Below are 25977 nucleotides of genomic sequence, written 5' to 3'. Positions count from 1 at the left end.
GTTGGAAATAGTCTTCCATTTTCACAGCCCCCAAATTTTCCTTTCAGCACGCTCAAAATACTGAGCTAATAACACAGAACCTGACATCACCAATGTTGTCAAAGGGAGAGCTTCATGTTGTAACAAGTCTTCTTTAAAAAAATAGAGAGTGATGAGAAGATTAAAAAGTTAGCAGATTCAGGAAAGGAGATGCATAATTTCTTCCTTCTCAACTACCCTCTATCCCAAATACAGCTGAAAAGTTTGTTTTTAAAAAGAAGACTTTGTACTTCATTTATCAATAACCAACAACTGTCGCTGCATTTGCTAGTAATGTACAGGAAGATTAGTTTAATTACTCTAGCAGTTAATACTATTATTACTTGGACTTGTTTTCAGCACTGACACCCTTTTAAAATGAGTTTTATTTTCACCCTCTTCAAATGAGTTTTAGTTTCCTCAGGCTATAATTTCTGCCTGTTTGCAGACAAGTTGCACTGCATTGGTTCACGCCAGTTAACCATAATACATTGTGTTAAACACAACATATCAAATGAGTCTCACAGTCAAAGGTTAAAAAAAAAGTTTTTAAAAAGAAAACCTATACTAACAAATTCTAAAGCAAGTGATTATATTCTCTTTTGCTACAATTGCGTAACAACTATGTGTTTTTAGTCAAAGGGGAACAAAAATCACTGGGCTTACCAAAAAAAAAGAAAAAGAAAGTGTTTCTTCCCTGAAAGAGAGAAAGAAAAATGTCTGAAGCCAGGGATTTCTAATAACATTAGAAAACAAGAAATCACTAATAGCTAATATTTGAAGTTTAAGCTTAGCAGTGCATCTAACCAATGACTGAAGAAATTAAAACCATATGTGCACTTATGAATGAGGAACTTCATTTGAACACTACAATTCTTTTTTTCTTTTCTCTCGATACTACAAAAAAGGAACATTTTACAGAGCTTTTTTACAAATAAACATAGTATAGATTATTCCTGACATACTTGTGAACAAAAGAACAACATTCATTTACAGAAGAGGTGAGTTATCAGACATGAGTACCTGAAATCATATTATAACATTAATAGCTGTTTTCCTTGCCCCAAAAAATAATACTTGTAGTATATGTTTTTTTCAAGATGTTTATAAAATGCATACTTATAAGTGAAAAACTTGATTTGATTTTATGAAACATTCCATAAGCACAACACTATTCTTCAGGACGAGTAACTTATTAGTAAATACTAATCTAGGAAAATGAAGAAACTAATTATAAACAATAATTACTGCTTGTAAACAGACAGACTGCACACAGTAAGATATTACTGCACAAATAGCTCTGATTAAATCCACAGAACAATAAAGGGGAAAAGATACTACTCTGAATAAAAAGAGGTACCAGAGTTTGGCCTGAAATAATTTTACTACCAAGTATTTATATAGCAAATGCAAATATCATGTATTTAATACTGTCTCTACCCTCTGAGGCCAAAGCCCACCTAACTATCCATATAAAGTATACCTCAAGCAGGAAAAAAAAAATTTTTTTTAATCCCTTTGTCTGCTTGATTGCATATTCCACCTGGTCTTCTGATAAAAACTATTTCATTGAGTAAAGAATACAAATTTTCGCTTTGTCAGTTGGGCACAGGGATGGTAATTCTGTACACTGCCATCTCAGTGATATGAAAAAGAGTCTCTTAAAATAAAAATTATCTGAAAGCCTGGAAACATAAGACTGAAAAATTTTGTCTCAAACTATTTTCATGCATAGTTTAATTTGTGAAAATTAAAATATTAGCTCACATTTTATAGCTTGAAAAAGATGATATTTCTCACGATCAATCTTTGCTTCACCTCTTAACACACACTCTGCACACAAACACTAGCTTTAAACATAGCCAGTGAATAGGTTAAACATACACTGTACATATTCATACCCCACAGCATTTAAAAAAAGGATTTTTAATAATAATGTTCTATATCCTGACATAGTGTATAGATATAAAGTGATCCTGATATAGGGTTTGAAACTCTCAGATTGAATCAGTTGATTTTACTTAGAAAAGCTTAGCATTTAAAAACAACTGGTTCATAAACGGAAGATGTGTTGACATCCTCGCTCCAGGTCTTTACCAAGCATGTAGGCAGGTAACTGGGAGCTTGAGTCAAGCTCGTCTGAACAGCAAGCAGGCTCTGAGAAGTTGGGAGATGGCAACAGAAGTTTTGAGCCGTGTCCTGTACTTCTCCTTGAAGGGGGAGGGGGAAAAGGCTGGTCTGGAAGGACCTATTTAATGCAAAGCTTTAAAACTAGTTTAGCTTGCTACTAGGAAAAAAAAAAAAACTTTAAACATTCCTCAAAATTACACTATTGAAAGCTTTTCTAGGCAATAAAAACGTCCTTGCATATAGTTTCTTCTTTAGGACACTGATCTTTAGTCCTCCTCAGCTCATACACTTAATTTTTCCATCCACATCCTGTTTAAATACAAATATTTATATGCAATATTTATGGCCATTACAGGAAAAATAAGACAACATTTTCTTGCCATTTCACTAACGGTCTGCTAGCCTTAAAAAGACAAAAAATTAAAAGAAAAAAAAGCGCTATGTAATATATTGTATGTATACACATTATGCTCCTATAACACAGCTGAAGCCAGCATGTTAATTCAGGTAGCTAATTGGGTGGGATCCTGAAAGGTACTGAGCACCGTCAATGCATATGGCAGTCAAGGAAAGTTGGCTTTCCTTGATCTTTAGACTCTCATATGATGAGGCAGTGTTCTCAGATCCTCCCAGCAATAATCTGGTGTAGTTTGCTTCCAAAGTGTAATAATAATAATGATGATTCAAAAAAAAAAAAAAAAAAAAAAAAAAGAACCTCCTCATTCCTTCCAAAATTTTACAGACTTCTGTCTAAATATCCTTCTCCTTCTCTCCAAAGCATTTAACATAAATCTTCACCATTCCTTGCTGAAGCTCCTCCTCAGCAAGAAAGTTAATGTGTCTCAGCACAGTGAAATCATTGCTTTAAAAGCCAGCCTGCTCATTTAATTATTCTGCTAGCTGTGTGTTCTCTCATTAAAAATGTATAAAGATCAGATAATTGCAGTAAGTATTATTATTAAGCATGTTTTCCTTGTTTTCATATAAAGGTTCTATTTTGCTCCCAAGACAAAGACCTGGAAATGGCAAGGGAAATGTTCAACTGAACTACAATGTCAAAAACTCTAGCAGCTCGCCTTCAAGAACACAAGGAACCACTGTGTATTCAGAAATACCCATACTTTTACAAGGGAATAAAATATTGTAATATTACTGTATGGCTCCTTCATATCTCAGATAGCCTATCTTGGTTTAGTTAAAGCCTCTGATAGGGAGTTATTTAGATCAGCTATTCTAATTCGTGTAAATCTTCAAACAGATCTGTTATAAACTTCACAGATTTCCAGGTTGACTCATTCTCTGTATTAAAGCTAGAAAGCACTACCAGATGACAACCCAGCTAAAAATCCAATTAGGGTACAGTACTTCTGAAACACACTGACCTATTTCTTTTTTTACTTGTGTTATTTTTAATATACATATACTCATGTTCTATTTCTGAAGAGAGCTATTTATATTTGTAAATTAATTCCTTAGCAAACAAGATGACATAAAATTCAAGTATTACACCCAAACAGTACATATTCACAGGAGAAATCTTGTTTCCCCGACTCCCCTGAGCAACACATATGGTATGCAGCATACTGCAGCAAACTCTTTAAACATTCAATAAAAGACAATGATCCTCCTACCTTGTTTAGCTCTGTCTATTCGGCACATTTCCAGCACGAACCAAAACATCTGATATACACAAATAACCGTCTCGCTCCCGTTGCATCATGACGATGAATAATTTTCGCGTGAAACAATTACCAGTGCTGCTTTCCTGCGCCCGGGCAGCCTTGTGCCTTATCGGGGGATTTTTCCTCAGATGATGAAGCAAAGACACAGCCTAAACTCTGTTGCTGAAAGACTGCAGCCCTCCCTTCTAACAAATCCCTCCCAGCATATGGCAGCCAATCACGCCCAAGTTCGTCAGTCCTACTGCTCTTAAACTGATTGTAATAGGATGATTGACACAGCAACACAGCACTTGTAATGTGTAAAAACAATGCACCCATACTGATGAACCAGGAATTTCCCTCGCGCAGCAAAGGAGTTTTGCTGGCGGGGTAAGGTGACACCTTCGTGAAAGAACATACACAGCAAAAGCAAACAACTCCCTTCCCCTCCATCATAAACACAGCCAACCCATTCCTTGCACAATCATTTTAAAAGCTTTCGTTAATCATAAATGCATAGGCAAATAACAATTTTTAAATGCTAGAACTGCAATGCTGCTATCCCTTTCATGTGTAAGAGTTAGCCCTGAAGCACTAGAACAGTATAAACCACATAATCTACCCTTTATTTTAATATGCAGCCAAATTCAGACAAATGTTTTTCCTTTTTAATACTGCATACCCTTACCGTGTAGTGGCTGCATTTAACAGCAATATATACATAATATCTTTCAGAAAATTTGAAACCAGTTACTATGGACTACAGGTATGGGATGCTTCCTGATGAAAACATAATCAATATGATAAATGTTTTAATATCCTTAGCAGACAAATTGTATTAGCACCATCCAAACTGTGGTATGTGTGATCAGCTTACAACTAATGTCCATTTGTATCAAGGTTCAGGCATAAGTACTATGATACTAGTTGCCATTTTCAGGTCCAACTGTTGGCAGCTTGATGTACTTTGTACACAATGCCTGGTGTTGACCAATTTTCTCACAAATTCTGCTTAAGTTTCAGGACAAGAAATCAAAGCAGCAAAGGATTATTGAGCAAGAGCTGCAAAAAAGAAAAATACAGAAAGGAACACAACCTGAAAGGCAATGAAAAATGGTGGAGATTGCAGTGCAATACTACTTTGGAAAATATTGTATTAAATGGATTGTATTGTACAAAAATGTGTAAAATGTACATAAAAATCTATTAGAAGTTTAGAAACATGAATAGACAAGGGAACAACAAAGCTCTCATTCAACTGGCAGTCCTATCCCAAGGCCCCATTGTTTCCGATTGACTGTTTTGCATAATGTAAATAAATAAATAAATAAATAATTCTTCTATCCCACAAGTGAAAAACTCTCCTTTGGGCTTCATCATCTCTCATCCAATTTGCTAAAATCGCTTCCCCTCTAGCGCAGGGTGTTTGGGCCTCGGTCCCATCGCGGGCTGCAGCGGGCGGCTCTGTGGCCCCAGCCCCACGCACGCCAGCTCCCTGTGCCCACGCTGCCTCCCCCTCCTCCACCACCTCGCGCCTGGGGTTGCTTGCTCCTGCCAAGGAGACTCCTACCAGGCAGCCTCCTCTTTGCTGAATCACCCCCTCCATTTGCTCTATTCATGTGCTATTAAAAAAAAAAAAAAAAAAACCCACACAACAACAACACTAAATAGCTGATTCTGCCAGGTCTTGGAAGACTCCGGAGACAGTCCACACTCTCGGCAGGGCTGGCGACTCCAGCTATTATTAAGGGGGCCTGGTGCTTCTTATTGGTATTTTCACATTCTTTCGACTTTGCCAAACTTGAACTGCCTGTGTTAAAATTTTCCGTGCTGGACATCTGCTGCAGGATTTATTTGTTTTTCTGCCAGAAACAGTTTGACCATTTCTGAGATAGCCTAGACAAAAATCTGTTGCTCTGCCATTCTTCTCACTGATTTACTGAGGATCTCTGGTTCCCCTGCCCTTGACAGGGCAGTCTTGAAATTTGACAGAGTGCTGATCTATTTTTTTACTTTTATTTATTTATTTTTATTTTTTAATCAAGGATACCCCTTTTGCTAGTCTTAAGGAAACATGCTCATATTTGGCAAAGCTGTAAAACCTGCTAGAATTCAGTCAATAAACACCGTCATATTTTTTTGAACTCCACAATGTAAATCTCAAAAATTCTTCTGCAGTAAGTGTCCCCCAACTCCTCCAAATGCCTGTATGGGACTAGAGAGGCACCGTCCAGACACTGCAACTAAGTATGTAATGGGCTCAAGTTGTAGGAGATTAGCAGGATTTCCCCTGTAACTGCTGCTCCCATCTGCCAAACCTCAGAGGCTGGAACTGCTGGTGGGACAACAGTTTCTCCTGCTGCTTTGTGACCCTTCCAGTAGTGCCCCAAGGACATACCGGAGGAAGACCCTTGAGAGAGAACTGCAGTGGGAGCAGGAGAAAGGTAGCATGGACCAACATGAAGCATGAAGTTGGGCAGAAGGAGAGACCAGAGACCAGGCGGACCTGGCAGGCAGGGAGCGAGGAGCAGAGACACACAGTATGGACAGGACAAAATGGAGAGGCATGTTCAGAGAGAAACGTGCCTGCTAACACACTCCCTCTTCCATCCTCAAGGGAGCCCACAACCTAAATCCCCTCCCCTCCCTCCATGGCCATTAAACTTCTGTGAAACAAATGTAAAACACGGCATGCTTTGAAGTTGGCAATGCTCCCCACTGTCATTGCTCCCAAATAAAGACAGCCCAACTGTCAGAAGCCTGGATTGTAAGGGCACCTCTTCACTGTTAAGCAGAGGAGGGCCATGGGGCTAGCGCAGGCACTGGCTGTACAGGTTTCTTAGCAGCTGGCTCACTCCCTGGATCTGTTCTGAATCATTCCCACTAGCTCCCATGGTCAATACCTGGATGCAGTACCAGGCACATCTCTCCAAAGGATGAACCTGTGCCAGACCCAGCTCCCTTCAGCCTATGCAGTCCTTTAAAACTCTCCCAGAAGGCCTTACACTCTCAAGCACGCTAGGGCATGCAACATCCTCAATTTCAAGCTGCGAGACCACTACACTAGCGGGCTGCAATATAGCCCTTATGATTATTTCAGGCGCCGCAGTGTAGATGCAAGCCAATCATGTTACCTGGCTTCAGGGCCAGCCCTCAGTCCCTGGCTCTCTTCTGTTCAGCCTCACGCACACGCCATCAAGGTCTTCCTGGTGAACCATACTCACACTCACCTGACAACAGATACTATGAATTTTTGGAGGAGGTTAGTTTGTTTCCAAGATTGAAATTAGCAAGTTAACTCAAAAACATTAAGACTAAGATGAGAAAAACTGGGATTCAACGTTGCCTGCACAACATTGTTTCAGCATCCTTGCTTCATAATGCATATGTTCAATCTTTACACAAACCACTGCCTCACTCCACGTACAGGACAATGTTATGGGAATGACTCAGGCCTGTGGTGAGTGACAGCTTTGTGGGCAGGACTCCTGCCTCCTTCCTCACAAAGCTGGAAGGTATAAAGCGAGTGAACAAGACTAGGGATCGCAGGAGGAGAAGAGCTAGTCTCACAATTAAGGAAGCCAAGCACTGTTCTGAAAAACTGGAACTTTTCCTGTCTCTGCCAAAAAATTCCTATACAAAGATAAGTCAACCAGTTAAACTAAAAGCACTTAGTTGGCAACTGGGCAATGTCTCCTCATTTTCCAGTTCAGTGTGAAACATTTAGAGTTAGATTTGCAGAATTAGAGTTTTTTGCAGAATTAGATTTGATTTTGCAGAGCAGAGCTTCAACTGAAGTCAAAGGGGCATTCTGGTCTGTATACATAAAGTGATCTATAAAGCTCAAATGCTCCAAAAAATTATTCCTAGGCCTCTCAAATTTTGAACCCAAAGCTAGCAGCCACATGCTCACCTTGATCCTCTTGTGCACTATTACATTTTAGTTCCTCCCAAGTCAAAGGATGAAATGCCCCTCAACTCACAAGGGCGTGCTGAAAATAAATGATGTCACATTTGTGAACCCTTCAGCTATGCCCCATAGAAAAGCTCATGAGAAAATATATAATCTGTCTCAAAAATGGTGTTTGAGTAGTGTGCAGCAAATAAGGCATGAGTTCATTGAAGAAAATTAAAAAAAAAAGATTTTTAAAAATACCTGCTCTGTGCACTGAGTGAGGTGTTCCATAGTGACTGATCCAAAGTTGAGATGTATCCACCTGATCACTCAGTTTTCACATCAGTTACAAAGAAAAAGGACACGATTTTAACTTTCAGGCCTATTTATAAAATCTTATTATATATTTAATTGCAAAATGGCATAATCAAAGAGGAGCAGAGAAATTCAGATGTCAAACACGACAAAGAATAACAAATGAAAGGTAAATTCTGAATACAGAAAATGCCATCTGCTCTGTTAGACATGCTTCTGTAATTAACAACTCAAAGTAAAAATGCTGCAAAAGGTGACTGCTACAAATGATTTTCTGAAGAGTGCAGATGTAACTTTTACAGAAAACAGCGCTATTTGGGAAGTAAAAAAGAATAAAAACTGGAACATGAAAAACCTGCATTCTTTTCTTTAGTCTTGAATAATATGAATTAGATCTAATCCCAGAAACATTCAACTTCTCAATTCATACAGAGTTATGTAAGATGTGTGGAACATATATAGCACCGAGTGCTTAAGATGCTAAGCAATTTACATGATATTTAGCATAGCAGAAAGATGTTTTTGAACCATGCATAGATGACTTGTGGCAATAGAGACATTTTCATAAACTCAGCAATGGCGAGAACAACTTCAAAACTATTTCTTGTGTCAGTAATAGACTCTTCCCCTAGTAACTTCCCACAGCTGCTACTACAGGCAAAACTCAACCTTGGTAGCTATGGACTGAGAGGTAGTATATAGAATATTCAAGGCAGCTTCATGCATAGTACCACTGATGCCAGACCCTGGCCTTTGCAAGCTACCTCCCTATTCCTATCTCTAATGGAGCTGAACTGCTGGTAGAAACCATTGTGAATTACAAAAACAAACAAAAACAAAACAAAAAAAACCCCACTAGCATTGCCCAATACTCAAGTTAGTAATTGGAAGCAGGTTTACTGTTCTGAAAGGACACTGCTAGGACTAATTTTGATTTAAAAAATACACTTATCAGTAAAAACAGCATTTCACTTGTTTAAACATCCTAGCAACCAAATATTGTAAGGTCTCCCTAACCTAGAACTTGAAGTTGATTGTAAACAGACATGACAACAGGCTATTCTATTTTCATCATCTATGCTGAGAGAAATATGAAATGAAAACACACCACAAAAGCAAACATATATATATGCAAATTAGATGTTAGGATTCAATCTTACCAAACTTAAGGTGGCTTCTGGAGGCCTTCCAAACCCCCTCTCTCATTCCAACGGCTGCAGAGGGAATTTAAGCCACGTCTAAACTGTGAGATCCAAACACATGGGTTCAGGCATACATCCTGTCTGCATCCTGACTTGAAGTTGGGATGACACCAATTCCCCATTAGGATGAAAACTGAGTACATATGCACCCTCCCTTCACACACTGGTTTCAGCTGGGGCTGGCATGTTCTCAAAAGAGAGCTATAGTATGCTCCAGCAAGGTTTTATAGCTGAATATTTGAGACACATCCCAGGTGCACTGGAGAGCTCAGCTGCCTCTGCATATAGCCTTATGCACTTATCCTGAAATATATTTGACCAAATATAAACAACCACATCTCACTGAGTCACTCTACTCCCCCTCTCTCTTTATAGTCACTGAAGAGAAATAGGCATTCGTGGGCTGTGATTCATCTTATCCAAAAGTAGGTATCTGAATTCTAACAGATGTATCATATTCTATAATGCCTGGTCTCTCTATTGATTACCTGAGCTCGTCACCCTTAGTTTCCTTCTATTTAGTCTTTCATTAAACATTTAAAAGATGAAATATTACTATAGAAGAAGCTTTATTAGGAACTTAAAATTTAGATACTTAAGTTACACGCATGGGATAGCACTTTTGATTTTCAAATTCATTTAAAATAACTACAGACATTAACACATAGCTGAAGAACACCTGTGTTTTGACAATGTGCAGTTAGAACTTTGGTGTAAATCTTCAGCTTGCCATAAGCAGGTCCTAGCTCTGCTGCTATATAAGCCGCAAAAGTTTGTTCTCTTATGTTGCATGTTCTTCTATGTTGAACACGTTTCATGTTTTGTTTTTTTTTTCCTGACTGAATATCAATCCTTACATTTGTTCATGCTTTCTTCTATTTCCTCTGAATAACTGAGTGAAACCAAATTAACCAAAAAGGAGTTGGACTGGGATCGTCTTTCTGATTGTTTTGGGGTTTGCTGGGGATTTTTTGTGAGGGAGGGTTGGTAGAACAACTGATTTCTTGCTGACTCTGTCTATGTAAGTTCAGTAATATATAACTGGCAAACCATTTATGTTAATCAGCTTTTCGAATGAAGACTTATGCAAAAGTTTTATCAGGAAAATAGTTTTTTCTTTTCTCATGACAGCTGAAAAAGCTGTTTGCAGGCTGATGATCTGAGATATGAAATCACAGAAGTGTTATTAAAATAGTAATCTTTAAAAATTTAGCCATCCAAAAAGCAAACAGTTAGTGCCATTTTAGACACCCTAGGGAATTCCCATTGGCCTCCATCCACCACTGCAGAAAAGACTAGGTCACTGGTATGTCCTGGGTCGTGTTTGTCAGCCCCATGCAGATGTCTCGGATATAAAATGGTCTGGCGTCATTTTAGATGCTGTATATTTAGATACCTGAACCTACCACAAAATGTAAATCATTTCCTCAATACACTTCAGAACAAATGTTTCCAACTCTTTTAGTAGAATATGAAAGAGGTAAATACAAAACTAAGTCCTTTATCTTCAACCCCTGAACACTATCCAGAAGAGCTCTTTTATTATTTACAAGGAATCATACGGTAAGGGTAAAACACTATTTAAGACAGCAACATATGTCATAAATTCAAAATAAATCCTTCCCTTTGTTAACTGACTTCATGTCCCCTTATTCTGTACAGCATCCACCACAATCAAGGAATGATCTGATGGAACTCTCCCAAGTCTTACTCTAGCTGAAATAAATGCTGAATGCTCCAGCCTTCAAAAAAAGGTACTATAAATCCATGTGGTTGTGAAGAACACTTTCCAAATGTGTTAAATGTAAAAAGAAAAAAAAAGAAAAAAAAAAGAGTTGTGCCTTTAAGTCTTCAATATCCAGCTGGAAACAATGCAAAGGTGTAAACTGCCACTATTCTGTAATGCCTAAACAAGCTTTAACAAGACACTGTGTATTGGGAAGTTCTTCCACTGCTGGTAAAAACATGCTCCTTCCTCCTCGGATTCCTCCATGACTAATTTCCTCCATGGCTATTGTTCTGGCCTCAGATTTGGAGTAGTTCCTATTCAAGCTCACAACAAGAGGAAACCATTTGATAAATCATCTAGGCAGAGAACTTACTAACCTCATCCACAAAGCCATATACAGTATATAGGAAAACCCCCTTGTGTTTCAGGAAGCATAGGTGAAGGATGTGTATACTCAAATTCCTGCCCCTTATCCTGAGAAGCTAAAATTTACTGGCCTCCTATAATAGCCAATGTACTAAGAAGACAAAGCAGCAAGATTTGTCATCTAAGCAGTTCCTAAATTACCAGAATTAATCCTTCAGATGATTACATAAAAAAAGTATTCCAATTATGTTTTGTGCAGGTAAACCAAATATGTACTTTTTAAATCATCTATGAAGCTTCAATTATCAGCCTCTAAAGTATCACAAATTCTACATACAGTTGAAGCAATGGCTGCAAATAATAAATCTTCTGACCAGAGATGTCACTCTTGAGGACTCTTGAATTATCATTTAAATCCAAAAGCTGAATCCAAAAGCTGTATTTTATTACTCAATTATAAATCCAAAGGGAAAAAGATGCCACTGAAACTAAACTAGCATTCTGAATTTCCCCATCTTCATTTAGCACAAAAATAATTCAACTCACTCTTTGTAATTCAATTCATTAATATTATTCTATTGGCTTTGCACACTACTGCAATATATGTGTAAAATGTTTATTATGTAATTTAACGGGTGATGCTGGCTGTCATTTCCCTACAAGCTGCCTCTCAACAGCCTGAGCCTGTAGGGTAGACACTCAGGGACATGCAGCAAAACCAGCAAGCAATCTTCACTGTAAGCAGAGAAAATAGGCTCTCAGAGACTTCAGAGAAAATGAGAGCCAATTGGATAATTTTTGTTTTTTTAAAATCAGTAAGAGTACGATTGAATCCCTCACCCTTTTACAATTAATGGTCTGTATATGTAAGAGCAGAGGACTCCATATAATTAACAAAGCATTACCTTGGCAAGGAGGGGAGGCCTGAAGTATGTAAGTACAGGGTTTTATTTCTTTCTATGAAGTATGGATGACAGGTAGGAGAAAGCTATGCCAAGTGAACTGCTGGCAAGCAACTAGTCTTTTGGTTAGCAGGCAGCTCTGTTCTGTGAAGTCTACAAGTGTGTGTTCACCTAGGCAAGTTTTTCTTTAAACATCAGAGTTATATGCATTCAAACAGTCATTAGTTTTGCACCAAATTCAACTTCCACCTCAAAAAAGGTTGCTTTGTTTTAACTTGCTGTCTGATTACTGTGAAGCGGCTGCAATACTTCTTTGTTTAACGGTTTTATACACGTTTTATACACATGGTCCTTGGCCTAATTACTCTGCCACATAATACTATACACAATCATTAACCTTAATTCTTTCTGATGTCATCCTAAGTTAACAGAAACATAAAAAATAAGTAGCTGTATAAACAGGAGGAAACAAGAATTGCTTTCACTCAAGAAAAACAAACAAGTAGAAGTAATGAAAGACAAGAAACAAGGTCCCCACATCTGCAGCAGAAGCATTAGATGTATGATAAAATGGCATCCAAAAGCCTAATCTCTGATGGCAGTATGGCTCACACACAGCACATGTCAAGATTTAATCCCACCACCCCAAAATTGAAGTCTGCAAGCGGATAGACTCCAGCTCTCTAACACCATGTGCTTTACCTCTTCTGTATTTTATTGACTTTTCTGTCTCTCTGTCTCTCAAAAAACCAAACCAAAACCAAAAATCCCCCCAAAAACCCTAAGTAAAATTGACAAAGCCATTCATTTGGCTATTCCCCCTTATACCAGTCCTAGTAATGATGAAATATTGGCGCCAAGAGCTAGTAGTACACCCAAAGTAAGCCTAGAAAGCATCCTGTCTGCTACCTTTGGCTTACTTAAGCACCAGGTAAAAGGGACTGCAGAGGAAAAGAACAAGATAAAGACTTGATCTTTTGCTGTATATAGTCCTATGAACTTAAGACTGTAAGGCCAGTTCCACCACAGTGCATGGTGCTCTTGGGGGCCCCAGTGACACCTCACCTGCTTAAGCCACCTGTGGCAGGCGCGCAAAGAGGAGTTTGCCTGTTTGGGCCATATCAACCACCCAGAGGGTGCTGCCCCTTCTCTCTGGGTTGGGAGTGACAACGAAACTTGTCAAGGCAAAGGTATCCTGTAGGTCATCAGGCTGTACATATTTAAGCCCACCATACTGATCTCAGGATCACTGGAGCATTACTGTATGCACTACAAAAGCAGTACTGAGAACACAAAATTAAGCTTAGCACCAAGGATCACAAGTTAGCTGGTCAGCTCGGTTCAAAGCTGTACAAAAGATACTGGTTCATGTTCTGAAAATGAAAAATCACAGAAACACTGCACGGAAGAAACCTCCGGAGGTTACCTAGTCCAGCCTCCCACTCAAAGACGACTACGAGCAACACTCAATCAGGTCAGCTGTGGCTTTGTCTCAACAAGTCCTGAAAAGCTCCTAGGACAGATATTAGCCTCTCTGGATGACCTGTTCCTGTGCTGCACCACCCTTCTAGTGAATGAGATCTTCCTAACGTCCAATATGAACCACCAAAGCAATAATTTTTGGCCATTGCCTGCTGTTATGTCCTCTGGCACTACTAAGAAGAGTCTGGCCCTATTATCTCTGTAACTACTATTCTGGTAGCTGTAAGCAGCTGTCCCTTAACCTCCCTTTTTTAGCCTTAGATTGTCTCTTAGCCTCCTTTTCATCAGACTAAAGCAGCCCAGCGTCATCAATCTGTCTTCCTAGCTCTAATCCCCTATTCATATTAGCAGACCTTTGCTGTATCTAGAGACGGCAACATCACTTAACCAGAGCTAAAAGTATTGCCTTTCAGCAAAAGCAATCACCACGTGCTCAGTTCCCAATGGAAGAACTAGAAAGACTTCTAGCTTTATCTCTTCCATCTCCTGTTGGCACAGCATATGTGGGGGAAGGCAATATCACTCAAACGTTTTGTATTTGCTTCTTTTGATTCTTCTTTGAACTACTGACAGAAGGGACAGCTAACATGTCCAGGATCCTGCACATAAAGGTCCACAGAATTTTCGGCCCTACTAGTCCTCTCAGATACTTTATGTATTGAGTGCACTTCCATTTTACAAAGATATCTACAAATGATACGCACAAAATTTCATCAAAATCTCTTCCAACTACTGAAAGACACCTGATCAACAGAAGAGTAAAGTTATCAGTGCTTACTTCCTAGAAGAGTTCCTTACAGATCCTTCAGAACCCAAAATTTGGTATGGACAAGTCCAATTATGGCTGTCTCCAAAGATTTATTTTCAGGATAACATAACTTCAAGTATACTGGCAGCTCAAAAACATAACCTTTAATAATATTCCCTTTACTCCTTTTTTCAGTCCTTTTTGCTGAAAGACGCAAACAACAATGAACAAACTGACAAAATCTTGCTGAACTACAGCAGTTTTGATCATTCCTCCAGTTCAGAAAATTCTTAGGCAACAGCTCAATCCTAAAAGCCTTGAGCATGAAGTTCCGTGTTATCCCTTTTTTCTTTTTTTTTTTCCAGTGAGAGATTGTCTCGGAAGAAACTCCTCTATTAGGGACTCAGCAGCAGCAGGGATCAACTCTAGCATGTTTGCTGCTGCCTGTGCTGCTGTAAGGAAGAAGTGCTTCAATCATCTTTGAAATTTTTAAAGAAGAAGGAGATAAGCTTTCCAGAAAGCGAAAACAATGCTGTGATAATCTTTCTGTCAGCTCTGGGGCCATCATCACAACTCAGACTACCAAACCACTCTGCTGCTTCAGGAGGGAGGCGTATTGAGCTCCACCCAGCTCTGGCCTCCAGTTAGTGCCACACTATTAGTCAAGAGACCACTTTACAGCTCAGAAAATATATTGATTTTTCTTCCCTCTTTCTCTAATTCACAACAGTGAGGACAGGTTATTTCAAGAAAATGAACAACTGAGGCCACTGACAATTCCTCTTTCTGCTGGAATGTACCCTAATCTTGCCATTACTGCTATTATGCCCTCACCTTTCCTGTCCACACTCACCACTACTCCCAGAGGATGCGTTTCTAGTTCTGACCAAGCCCAGGATTCAACTGCTTGTATCTCTAGAAAGAAGTACAAGGTATCCATGCCTTTCCCATGACAGCTAGCAATCTGAATTGCACAATCTCCTTCATCTGCCATGGTGTAAGCTGGAACAGACTGTTGAAGGAATTAGGAAAAGAACTAGAGAAGCCTTCTAAAAGCTCCAAGTAGCACAAGAAATACACTCCACAACAAACAGGAAGCAAACAGCATAAAGCAGTACGAAATTAAGTGAATGAACTGAGTAACATTAAGACTCATCTGTAACTGCCAACAGGTAATACAGATTCCCAACTTTAACACACGTGATCGAAAAGTCAGCAAGGGGAGGCATTGTGCTGGGCCTCCTACTTACAAACAGGGAAGAATGGTCAAAGATGGGATAGCCAGGGACAGCCTTTGCCATAAGATGGTGGAGTTCAGGATCCTGCAAGGAGGGAGCAGAGGAAAGAGCAGGATCATAACCCTGGATTTCAGGAGAGCAGACTTTGGCCTGTTCAGGGACCTGCTTGGCAAAGAATCCCATGGCATATGGCGTTGGAAGGAAGAGAGGTCCAAGACAGCTAGTTGATATTTAAGAATTACCTCCTCCAAGCTCAAGAATGGTCCATCCCCACAAGCAGGAAATCAAGCAAAGGTGGCAAGAGGCCTGCATGGATAAATATGGAGCTTCTGACTAAACTCAAACATAAAAGGGAAGTGTACAGGAACTGGAAGCAGGGACAGGTGACCCAGGAGGAATATAGAGACACTGTCCGAACATGCAGGGATTGGGTTAGGAAAGCCAAAGCCCGTCTGGAATTGAATCTGGCAAGGGTTCATGAAGGGCAACAAGAAAAGCTTCTACAAGTACCTGAGCATAAGTTTACACAAAAGGAGGGCTAGGGAATACGTGGACCCATTGCTGAATGGGGCAGGGACACTGGTAACAAAAAGACATGAAAAAGGCTGAGGTATTGAATGCCTTCTTCTCGTTGGTCTTTATTCATGAGACCGACCCTCAGGAATCCCAGGCCCTTGACACCAGAGGGGAAGTCCGGAGCAATGAAGACTTACTCTCAATGGAGGAGGATCAGGTTAGGGCACATTTAAGCAAACTGGACATACAAGTACCTGGGACCTGATGGGATGCACCCATGGGTGCTGAGGGAGCTATGTCATTGCTAGGCCACTACTGATTATCTTTGAATGGTCCTGCTGACCACGAGAGCTTCCTGAGGACTGGAAGAAAGCAAACGTTATGCCTATCTTAAGGAAAGGTGAGAAGAATCCAGGGAACTACAGATCAGTCAGCCTCACCTCGATCTCTGGGAAGGCTATAGAGCAAGTAATCCTGGATATCATTTCCAGATACATGAAGGACAAGAAGGTGATTGGGGGTAGTCAGCATGGATCTATGAAGGGGAGATGGTGCTTAACCAACCTGATGGCCTTCTATGATAAGATGACTGGCTTGGTAGATGAGGAAAGAGCAGTGGATGTTGTTTACCTTGACTTTATTAAGGCTTTCAACACTGTCTCCCATAACATCCTCATAGAAAAGATGATGAAATATGGGCTAGATAGGGAGAGAGCAAAGTGGACTGGAAACTGGCTGAACTGCTGGGCTCAGAAAGTTGTGATCAGCAACACAAAGTCCAGCTGGAGGCCAGTTGCTACTGGTGTATCCAAGGGGTTAATACTGTTTAACCTCTTCATTAATGACCTGTATGATTGGATAGAATGCACCTTCAGCAAGTTCGCAGATGGGAGTGGCTGGGAGGAGTGGCTGACACACCAGATGGTTGAGCTGCGACAACAACAAGCTGGAGAAATGGGCAGAGAGGAACCTCATGAAATTCAACAAATGGATATACAATGTTCTACACCTGGGCAGAAATCCCATGCACCAGAACAGGCGGGTGGCCAACCGGATGGAGAACAGCTTTGCAGAGAAGGATTTGGGGGTCCCTGATGGACAAGTTGAACACAGGCCAGCAATGTACCCTCATGACAAAGAGGGCTAACTGTATCCTGGGCTGCATTAGGAAGAGCATTGCCAGCAGATCCAGGGAGGTGATCCTTCCCCTCTACTCAGTCCTGGTGAGGCCACATCTGGAGTGTTGGGTCCAGTGCTGGGCTCCCCAGTATGAGAGAGACATGGACCTACTGGAACATGTCCAGCAAAGAGCTATGAAAATGATTAAGAGGCTGGAGCATCTCTCATATAAGGAGAGGCTGAGAGAGCTGGGACTGTTTAGCCTGGAGAAGGCTTGGGAGGATCTTAACAATGTGCATAAATACCTGATTGGAGGGTGTAAAGAAGACAGAGCCAGACTCTCCTCAGTGGTGCCCAGTGACCGGGCGAGAAGCAATGGGCACAAACAGAAACACAGGAAATTTCTTCTGAATATGAAACATTTCACTGTGAGGACGGCTGATCACTGGAACACGTTGCCCAGAGAAGCTGTGGAGATATTCAAGACACAGCTGAACACGGGCCTGGGCAACCTGCTGTAGCTGACCCTGCTTGAGCAGGGGGATTGGACCAGATGATCTCCAGAGGTCCCTTCCAACCTCAAATATTCTGTGATTCTGTGAATCCAAAGAGTAAAATACCAAATACACATTGCATCACTGAAAGCTGTCTGGCCAATATCTACATCCTGCACCTTTTTCTTCTTTTCTTTTTCCCTTTTTTTCCCCCCTCTTCTTTCTTCCATGATGCTCTGTAAGTCAAAGACTCAGACATAAGCAGAAGACAAGAAGTACTTCATTCACCTGTTCTGCAAACATGAAATCTAATAAAGATGCCTTATTAGAGGCACCTTAGATTTCATTCATCTGAAAAGCTAAAGATAATATTTAATAATAAAGATAATATTTAATAAAGATAATATTTATTCACTTAAAGATTATAATAAACGAACAGAGTTAGGAAGGCTAACACTGATATCTTGTAAGGGAAGGTTAATCTCCTGGAATGAAAAATCTTGTGAATTTCAACAAACATACTGACAAGGCTGAACATGCTGAAGTTCCCAAAATTCATCTTTTTCATAGTTTCATACGAAAAGCCATTTTCCTTATAGCTTCCTCAGAATCTTCACAGGCTACCTCTGGTCCAACCTGCACAGTTCACCATATTTTGGGCCAGACTCTTGGCATAGAAGTTGAAGGATATCACAACACTGCTGCTGGTCTGGAAAGCACAGCATCTCATTCAAGCAAGTGAAAGCGCTTCCAGTTTCCTGCAACTTGAGAAACCCTCAGTAGAGCAAAGATTGAGAAACTCAAAGAACTTCTACAGCTCATAAAAGGACAGCAGCAGGACAAAGGCCTGAGGGCTAAGGGAATCACTAACTGGTATCACTAACATTGATCATAAACACGCTCAACCCCCAACAACCATTGCTCCAGTAATGCTCACAAAAATCACCTTGATGTTTTGACATCTCACTGTATACACATATAAGACAAAAATCCCATATTTGAGGACAGCAAATACAGGCTGAAATACTTAATTCATCAAAGCCTACGGTAAGGCAAAGAAAATATTCCTGTTATCTTGAAGCTTTTGAATCCCCTCTTCAGGAAATTGTCCAGGCCTGTAAACCAGGTCACCAAAGCTGAGAGCCTGAAATGTCCATGTAAACATAGAACACTGCAAGGAAATGCTCTACTTCCTTGAAAACCTTGTGTACACTTGGAACGCTTCCTCAGCTAACCTGAACACACTTAACAGGCAGCTTAGACAACCCAAGTTGAATACATTTAGACATCAAGATTTAGACATCTCTGTACCTTAGAAGTTTTTCCTCTAAGACCTTCAAACTCCATTCATACTACTTCTAGTCTTAAATCATCAACAAAATACTCAGAAGTTTCCCTTCCTCCTTGGAAATGTAACAGTCCTACCATTACTGAAGGAACTCACCGTGGATATACCGTCCCTAGCAACCACTAGCTAGTACCAGATCTCTCATTCCTGAGAAAGCTCAGTAGCAAAGCCAGCTATAGGCTGACCAAATTGAACTCAATGCTATAGACCAGGGACACCAAATTAAAGAGGACATGGACCCTGATATACTTTAAATGATCTCCTGTCAGAGGATAGTGGGCTGATACATACTCAACCTCCTTGATTTCCTTCTGATACCATCAGGCATGAAATAGTTGTCTCTCACCTTGTGGGGGGAAACTTCACAAGGGCCCACAAAAATATGATAAATTGTCTGGGTCCTTTCTGGATAAACTAGTAGCAAAGTCCATCACTCAGACCATGCCCTGTGGAGACCTAAAAAGCTCAATTCTGTCTAAACTACTTTCCAACATCAGCATCAAACCACTAGGTGAACTAGTCAGAAAGCACAGACTCAAATTCTCTCAACATGCAAACAACAGACCTATTCATCCTTCACTACAAACAGCTACAGCACCATCAAAATGACCCACTGTGGAGGAGCAGTTGAAGTTAAACCTAACCCTAGAATTCACCAGTGGGCAGAAGAAAACACTTCTGAGAGTATGCAGCCACAGATAGACTCTGGTTTTGTTGCTTTAAGATATGTGATCCCAGCTGGTCATAGGTCGAAAGTATTCCTGGACTTTACACTGACATTATACTTTCATACTGAAACCACCGCTCAATGACAGTGTTGCCATATCAGTTCTACTTAGGCAAAGAGTGACTTATATCTATAATACATTACAATAGGGCATGAAGCCTTCCACTCAAGGAAATTTTATTAACCCAAAACATGCCATGTCTTTCCTCAATAACATAGCTGCATGCCATCATTAAACTTGCCCTCCCATCTTCCAAAATGCATGCTCACATTGTTCAAGAACCTACTTACTATCTTAAAACATGCTGTGGCCTAGGCCCAGGGCAACAGAAGAACTATCTAAGGCTCCACAGAATAATAACCACTGACAGTAATCATTTTCATCAGTCACTGAACATGAGCCAAAGATGATGGTGTGAAGCTGCAAGTCAGGGATAGAGACATTTCTAAACTATTGAGTTGTTCACTGCTTTAAGCTCTTTGAAGAGGTCTACTCTTCCTTCATAGTTGTATTTGTTTGGGCCACAGCTGAGTACATTTTTATTCCAAATTTAGTAAGCGTTTCAATATTCTTTTTCTCTGAAGCCTTAAGCAAATCAATGGTGGCAAATCCAGTTATCACAAAGAATCTGACAATAACAATCCAGACTATACAAAAAGTGCAGGGAAAACATCATCAGTAGAAAAAGGAGATTGTTTTTATTTTTAAAGGCTTATTCACTAGAAATGAGTGACTAGAAAATGAAAAGTATTTTTGATCAACACTCTTCCTGACTTTCACTTCAATGACATTTTAATGAACACTTTCTAACTAGCTCTACTTAAAGTTGCAAATGAATGTGGGAGATTATTGAAGAAAGGTAATAAAAAAAAAGAAAATTCCATCAGGCATTTTCTTTCCTGGGTGTCTATGAGAAAATGAATAATAATTCATTTGGGGAAAGGTGATCCAGCAAAGATTCAATTGGTAAAATACATTTGGAAAGGAGTAACGAGTAGGTAGAAAGAGTCTGAAATATGATAGAGGGACACGAGGAAAAAACAGCAAGATCTGGAACCCAATTAGGTTACTTTACAATTCTGCAAAGACTAAGGCAGCATGTTCACATATGTCTTGAGTACTTCAGCACCAGAAAGCAAATAATAAACTGTCAGAAAAATTTATAGAAGAGCAGTAAATGTGATTGTAGGACTTGATGGAGCCATCTGAAGTGAGATTCTACCCTGATAACTGATGGTATTAAAATACCTTCTTCGATAACAGGTTTAATTTGATTCATGATTCTTTGTTTCTGTTTCTATAGGCAGGCTGGACAAAATTCTGAAAGATTGTAGTAGTAAGATTCTAGCAGTACCAAAATAAGACCTATCGGGAACTATTAAAAGTGAAAAAGACGCAATATATACAAGCAGGCTGTTCATTCACCTAGCATGGAATTAGTTTCAGTGAGAACCTGCCAAACCTAAATAAATTAGGCTGTATGATTTTTCTCAGCAGTATAAGGAGTGAAATTATCATACCATGTTACTGAGATTCCAAAAGCTGCCCAGAGGATGCAGAAACATCTAAGACCATCAGCCAGCAATAGAAATACCAATTTACTATGCTTGCCCAATACTTCTTACTGCCATAATTTTTTAACAGAATTTTTTCACTATCTTACAATTCAGCTTTTAACCTAAGAAGTAAGACCAGGGAGGTTCCCAAACTTTAAAGTGGTCACATGTCACTGGTGGCTGGATTCATTTGCCACTTTTGCTACAGTACATATACAGCAGTTTAAGAATCCCTAGTTTAGACAGCACACAGTAAAAGCATTAATTTGTTTAATACTGCATACTACAGTTCTAGCAACTAGGCTATCAGGAATGAAACTACAGAGCAGATGTAATAGAAGAGATGAAAATTTCACCTACTAAGTGTTAGCAGCAAGTAGACTTTATTTTTAATCTTATGACAACTGTTATTCTGTAAAAGCCAAATTTAAGAAAATGATGCTCAAATGAAGATTTCAGCATCACAATCCCAAACATATCATTGCCAGAGATTTTGGCAGGTCTGCTCAGGTCTAAAAACAGGCCATTTCTTCAGAATGAAGGCTGTAAATAATAAAGGGGATAAGTTACAGAGGGAAAGTATGTTGAAGTGACACATGCCATGTGGGCCACCAGCATACCTGCACAATGCAGAAGTTCCAATCTTGTGATGATAGTAAGGATACTATGACCAAACAACCTATCTCTCAAGCTATAGAAAAACATTACTATATAGCCCTCATCCTGCAAGTTACTTCAGACAGACAGACTAGTGCAGATCAATCCTGTAGTCCACTACTATTCCAAATGTCACCTGCATGTAGAATCTAAGTATGCCATAGTATATACCAGCAACTTCAGCAAGTGCCAAAGACCGAAATTCCCTAACATGGAACACTAGCAACAAAATTTCTGACACAACCTTAGATTTTAAATAAGCAAAGTAGCAGCTGGCACCCCCAGACCACCTTATCACAGAAGAGAGAAACTGCAGCATTCTACCAGGTGTTCATATACACTCCAAAAGCATACAAAGTTGACACTACACAAAAGGGCCCTGTCCATACTAGGAAGAATTACATGCTTTTCAGCAGCAGTATCAGCTGTACTGTATGCATGCAAACAGTCAACACCAAATTTACATTGCAAGTTACAAATTGGTATCACTGATGCTGAAGCAACATGTTGTTTTTTTGAAACATACTCAAAAAATGTGTCAAAGAAGCTTTCCTTTAGTCCTAGACAGCAACTTTAGAGAGTTTTGCTAAGGTGTTTAAATGCATATTTGTCCCTAAAACCTACTACAAGTCCTTTTGTTGTTTGTGTACATATACACGGTGCAGTACGTGCACGCACATAGGGGAAAGGGAAGACAGATGGCTACATCTATGCATGTTTACTAACATATAAATACCATGTTAAAATCATAAGCACTAGGCCAAGTTATACATTTAAAATTAATTACACTTCTGCTACTACCTACAAGTCTGCGTTGCTGAAAAAAAAAACAAAACCTACAAGTTGAACAAGACATATCAGTTTGACACCATCACTTAAGTACATTAATCCTCAGTGGATTTCCTCTATAGCTGAATTAAATACATACAAGTTGTTCCATGTTGTTTCAAACACATATACAGAAAAAAAATCCTAGTTATTTGTATGCCTGCTCAGACATACAACTATTTCTAAAAAGAAAACAAAACATTTGAAAACAGAAGCCTATAGGAAACGTTGTCATACATCAAGAAATATGTGTGTGTGTGTGCGCGTGTGTGTACATGCATATGTATATAAATAAATAAAAATAAATAGCTTCTGAATGAAAGAAGAACATTTGATATCCACATATAAGAGTTTCTCAGGCTGCATATATGCTACTACTTTTCTTCAGTTTTTCCCTCCTCGCATTCACCTTCACTGGTGGTGTGAAGGAAAAGCTTGGTTAGAAAGTGAGTGCCTTTTTTTCTTTTTTTAAGGAAAAAAATCCTTCAGTGTTGCCTAGTGTTTTTTATACTGATAACAGGCAGGAGCCCCACAGGCCCCAGCCCACCGCTACCAACTGCAGAGCTGTAATGGCGGGGGCAAGAGGGGGGTTAAATTTGAAGGAAAACGCTCATACAATCAAGGCCTCAGAGAGCGTTTCCTTTCCAGAAGTAACAAAAACTTATTACTTCTGCTCACTGCGACTCCCCAGCACGCACCCGCTGCCAAATGCTGAGCTAGCAAAACCATAAATCACCAGTGAACCAGATATAACGGGCAGGGAGCAGCCCTCCACCACGCCGCCACGGCGTGAGGGGAGGCCGGCGCCTCGCACCCGCGGGACCTTCCCGAGCCGCCACAGCTTCTCCGAGCAGGAGGAAGGAAAAAATTAAAGAGGGGGGGGGGGGAGGAGGCACCCGAACAAGTGCGCGGCTGCCGACGCCCGCCTGCGGGGCAGAGGCGGAGAGAGGCTGAGCCGGGCTTGGGAGCGGCCGCCCCGGTGCCGCGGGACGGGCAACGGCTCACCCGGGCGCGCCCGGAGGAACCGCGCGGCGGCGGCGGGCGCCCCCTCAGAGGGAGCCGCCGCCGCCGCTTCGCCCCCCTCCACCCTCCCTCTCCGGGGCTGCCGGCCCCGCCGCGCCAACTCCTCTGCGGGGCGGCGCGGGCGCCAAAGTCCCGCCGCCGCCAACCGCCGCGGGCGGGGAGGAAGCGGCGCGGGACCCGCGTCGCCGCCGACCCGCCGCGCTGCGCTGCGCCGCGCCGCGCGGGCGGCCGTTGCGGGGGGGCAGGGGCAGGGGCGGGCGAGGCGCGGGGCCTGGCGCGGCTGACGGCGGCGCCGGCGGCCTCCCTTACCTCGCAGCGGAGGGCAAGGCGCACCCGCTTCTCCCCGCCGCGCCGAGGCGCCTCCGCGGAGCAGCCTGTCACCTCTCCCGCCGCGGCGGCGGCGGCGGCGGCGGCGGCTGCTCGCGGAGGGGCGGTGCGGGCCCTCCCTGCCGGGGCCGAGCCGCCGCCTCTCCCCGCCCCGTCCCGCGGCTGCGGCCTGCCCGCGCCGCCGCCCGCCCCGCCTCGCTGCGCCCGCCGCGGCGGCTCCGCTCGCCAGACGGGGCCCCGGGGGACAGACCCGAGCGTGTCCGCGGAGGCCAGGAGCGGGGGTGGGGGCCCAAAACGCTTGCTCTCAGGCAGCGCGTGTTGAACCGCTTTGTTTGTTGTCGGAGCCGTGAAGTGTCGTTAGTGTAGGCAACGCCTGGGGAAAACAGGCTGTTTTCCTTCCAGTGCTCGTTCTGCCCAGATTTTTACCCAAATTCTCGAATAGTTTTTGTTCCCCTAAAGTTACATTCTCAGGCAAAAAGAGCACTTTCCTCTCACAGCTAAGAGCCAGCACAGGCCTGTGGTACCGGCTGCAGCCCAGACCCTTCTGCAGGACCCTTGTCTCTGTGGCACAAGGATTGGCAGCTTTCCCTAAAGAACAACATCCCCAGGCAGAGTGAAGTGATGCCACCTGGTTTCCCTCTAGAAAATTCAGCTGGCTTCACCCACTCGTGCTCCTTCGCTGGGTGAAATTACCAGTGCAGTTCAGCAATAGCTGAACCTGGCCCATGGCGGCACTGCCATCGCCGCTCCTTTTGCCTGCCACAGCCGTGCCTGCCTGCCATCCCCTCGCCCCAGCACCAGCTCAGCTAAGTCCCCACGCTGCAACAGTTTGGCAGCCGCAAGAGCTAAAGCCTCACCTGACAAAAAACAATTCGCTTCCAGGTGGTTTGGCTCCCTGAGCAGGACGTTCTCCGGAAAGTCAGACCATTAATGAAGAGATAGTAATGCGTGGCCAGGAATGAGGCCACAAACAGCTAGTTTAAATAGATTTAAACTGTCGTAGAATCACAATTTATAGGAAAAAAAAATCAGAAAGCATCTACATTTCAATTTCAGCTAAATTGCTTTAAGCTATCCCTGAAGTCTTTTGCAAGAAGAATCAGTGAACTTTCAAATTTCTGTTAATGCAAAATGTGTTACATTTTGAGCAAGAAAGTAAGCTTTTAGACTTATTATCTCAGAGTTTCACTTCCTTTTGCATTCCGAGGCTGAAAGAGAGACAAAAAGAAAATCCTTTTTTTAAACTAATGAATAGAGTGATGAATTAATACTTTAAGGGTAATTGGAAATCAGTTCTAACCAGTTTGTTCAAGATGACCCCATGAATAAATGAGTTTGAACATAACCAATCAGAAAAGTATGCTAATATTGCTCTACTTTGAAAAGGAAATATAATAAATGGAATAAATACAAAGACTAGCTAGAGCCTAACCAGGATGCCACCAGGAAGAACCCAATACAATGAGCACCGTCCCCTAGTTCGTAGGAGGAGAGAATGGCTTTGAAAAGTTAAAAAAAAGAAAAAAGCTGCTGGTGCTCCAGCTCATCCCACTGCTGAAGACTGTAGTCCTCAGGCTACCAGGAGCAGCAGCAACATATCTACACCTTCCTTCCCTCATTACAATTTTGGTCTTGGTGAATTGCAATTCTATGAAGGAAAATAAACAAGAGTGTAAAAATCTTTCCTTGCACATT

General features: G+C 41.4%; 1 protein-coding gene across 2 annotated transcripts in view; it reads right to left on the bottom strand.

Moving 5' to 3' along the window:
• MBNL2 (muscleblind like splicing regulator 2) overlaps positions 1-24350 on the bottom strand; it is a 117329-nt gene extending 92979 nt beyond the window's left edge. Inside the window, exon 1 of one of the 2 annotated variants that reach the window (XM_067293480.1) lies at positions 24265-24350. The gene's annotated coding sequence lies outside the window, so the exon portion shown is untranslated. Of the gene's footprint in view, positions 1-3779; positions 3929-24264 lie in introns of those variants that run through there. The other variant, XM_067293471.1, reaches the window with a different exon arrangement.
• Between the last annotated feature and the right edge of the window lie 1627 nt (positions 24351-25977).

The sequence above is a fragment of the Apteryx mantelli genome, chromosome 1, assembly GCF_036417845.1.
Source record: "Apteryx mantelli isolate bAptMan1 chromosome 1, bAptMan1.hap1, whole genome shotgun sequence".
Lineage (NCBI taxonomy): Eukaryota > Metazoa > Chordata > Aves > Apterygiformes > Apterygidae > Apteryx > Apteryx mantelli.
This window is presented reverse-complemented; position numbering and strand designations above follow the sequence as displayed.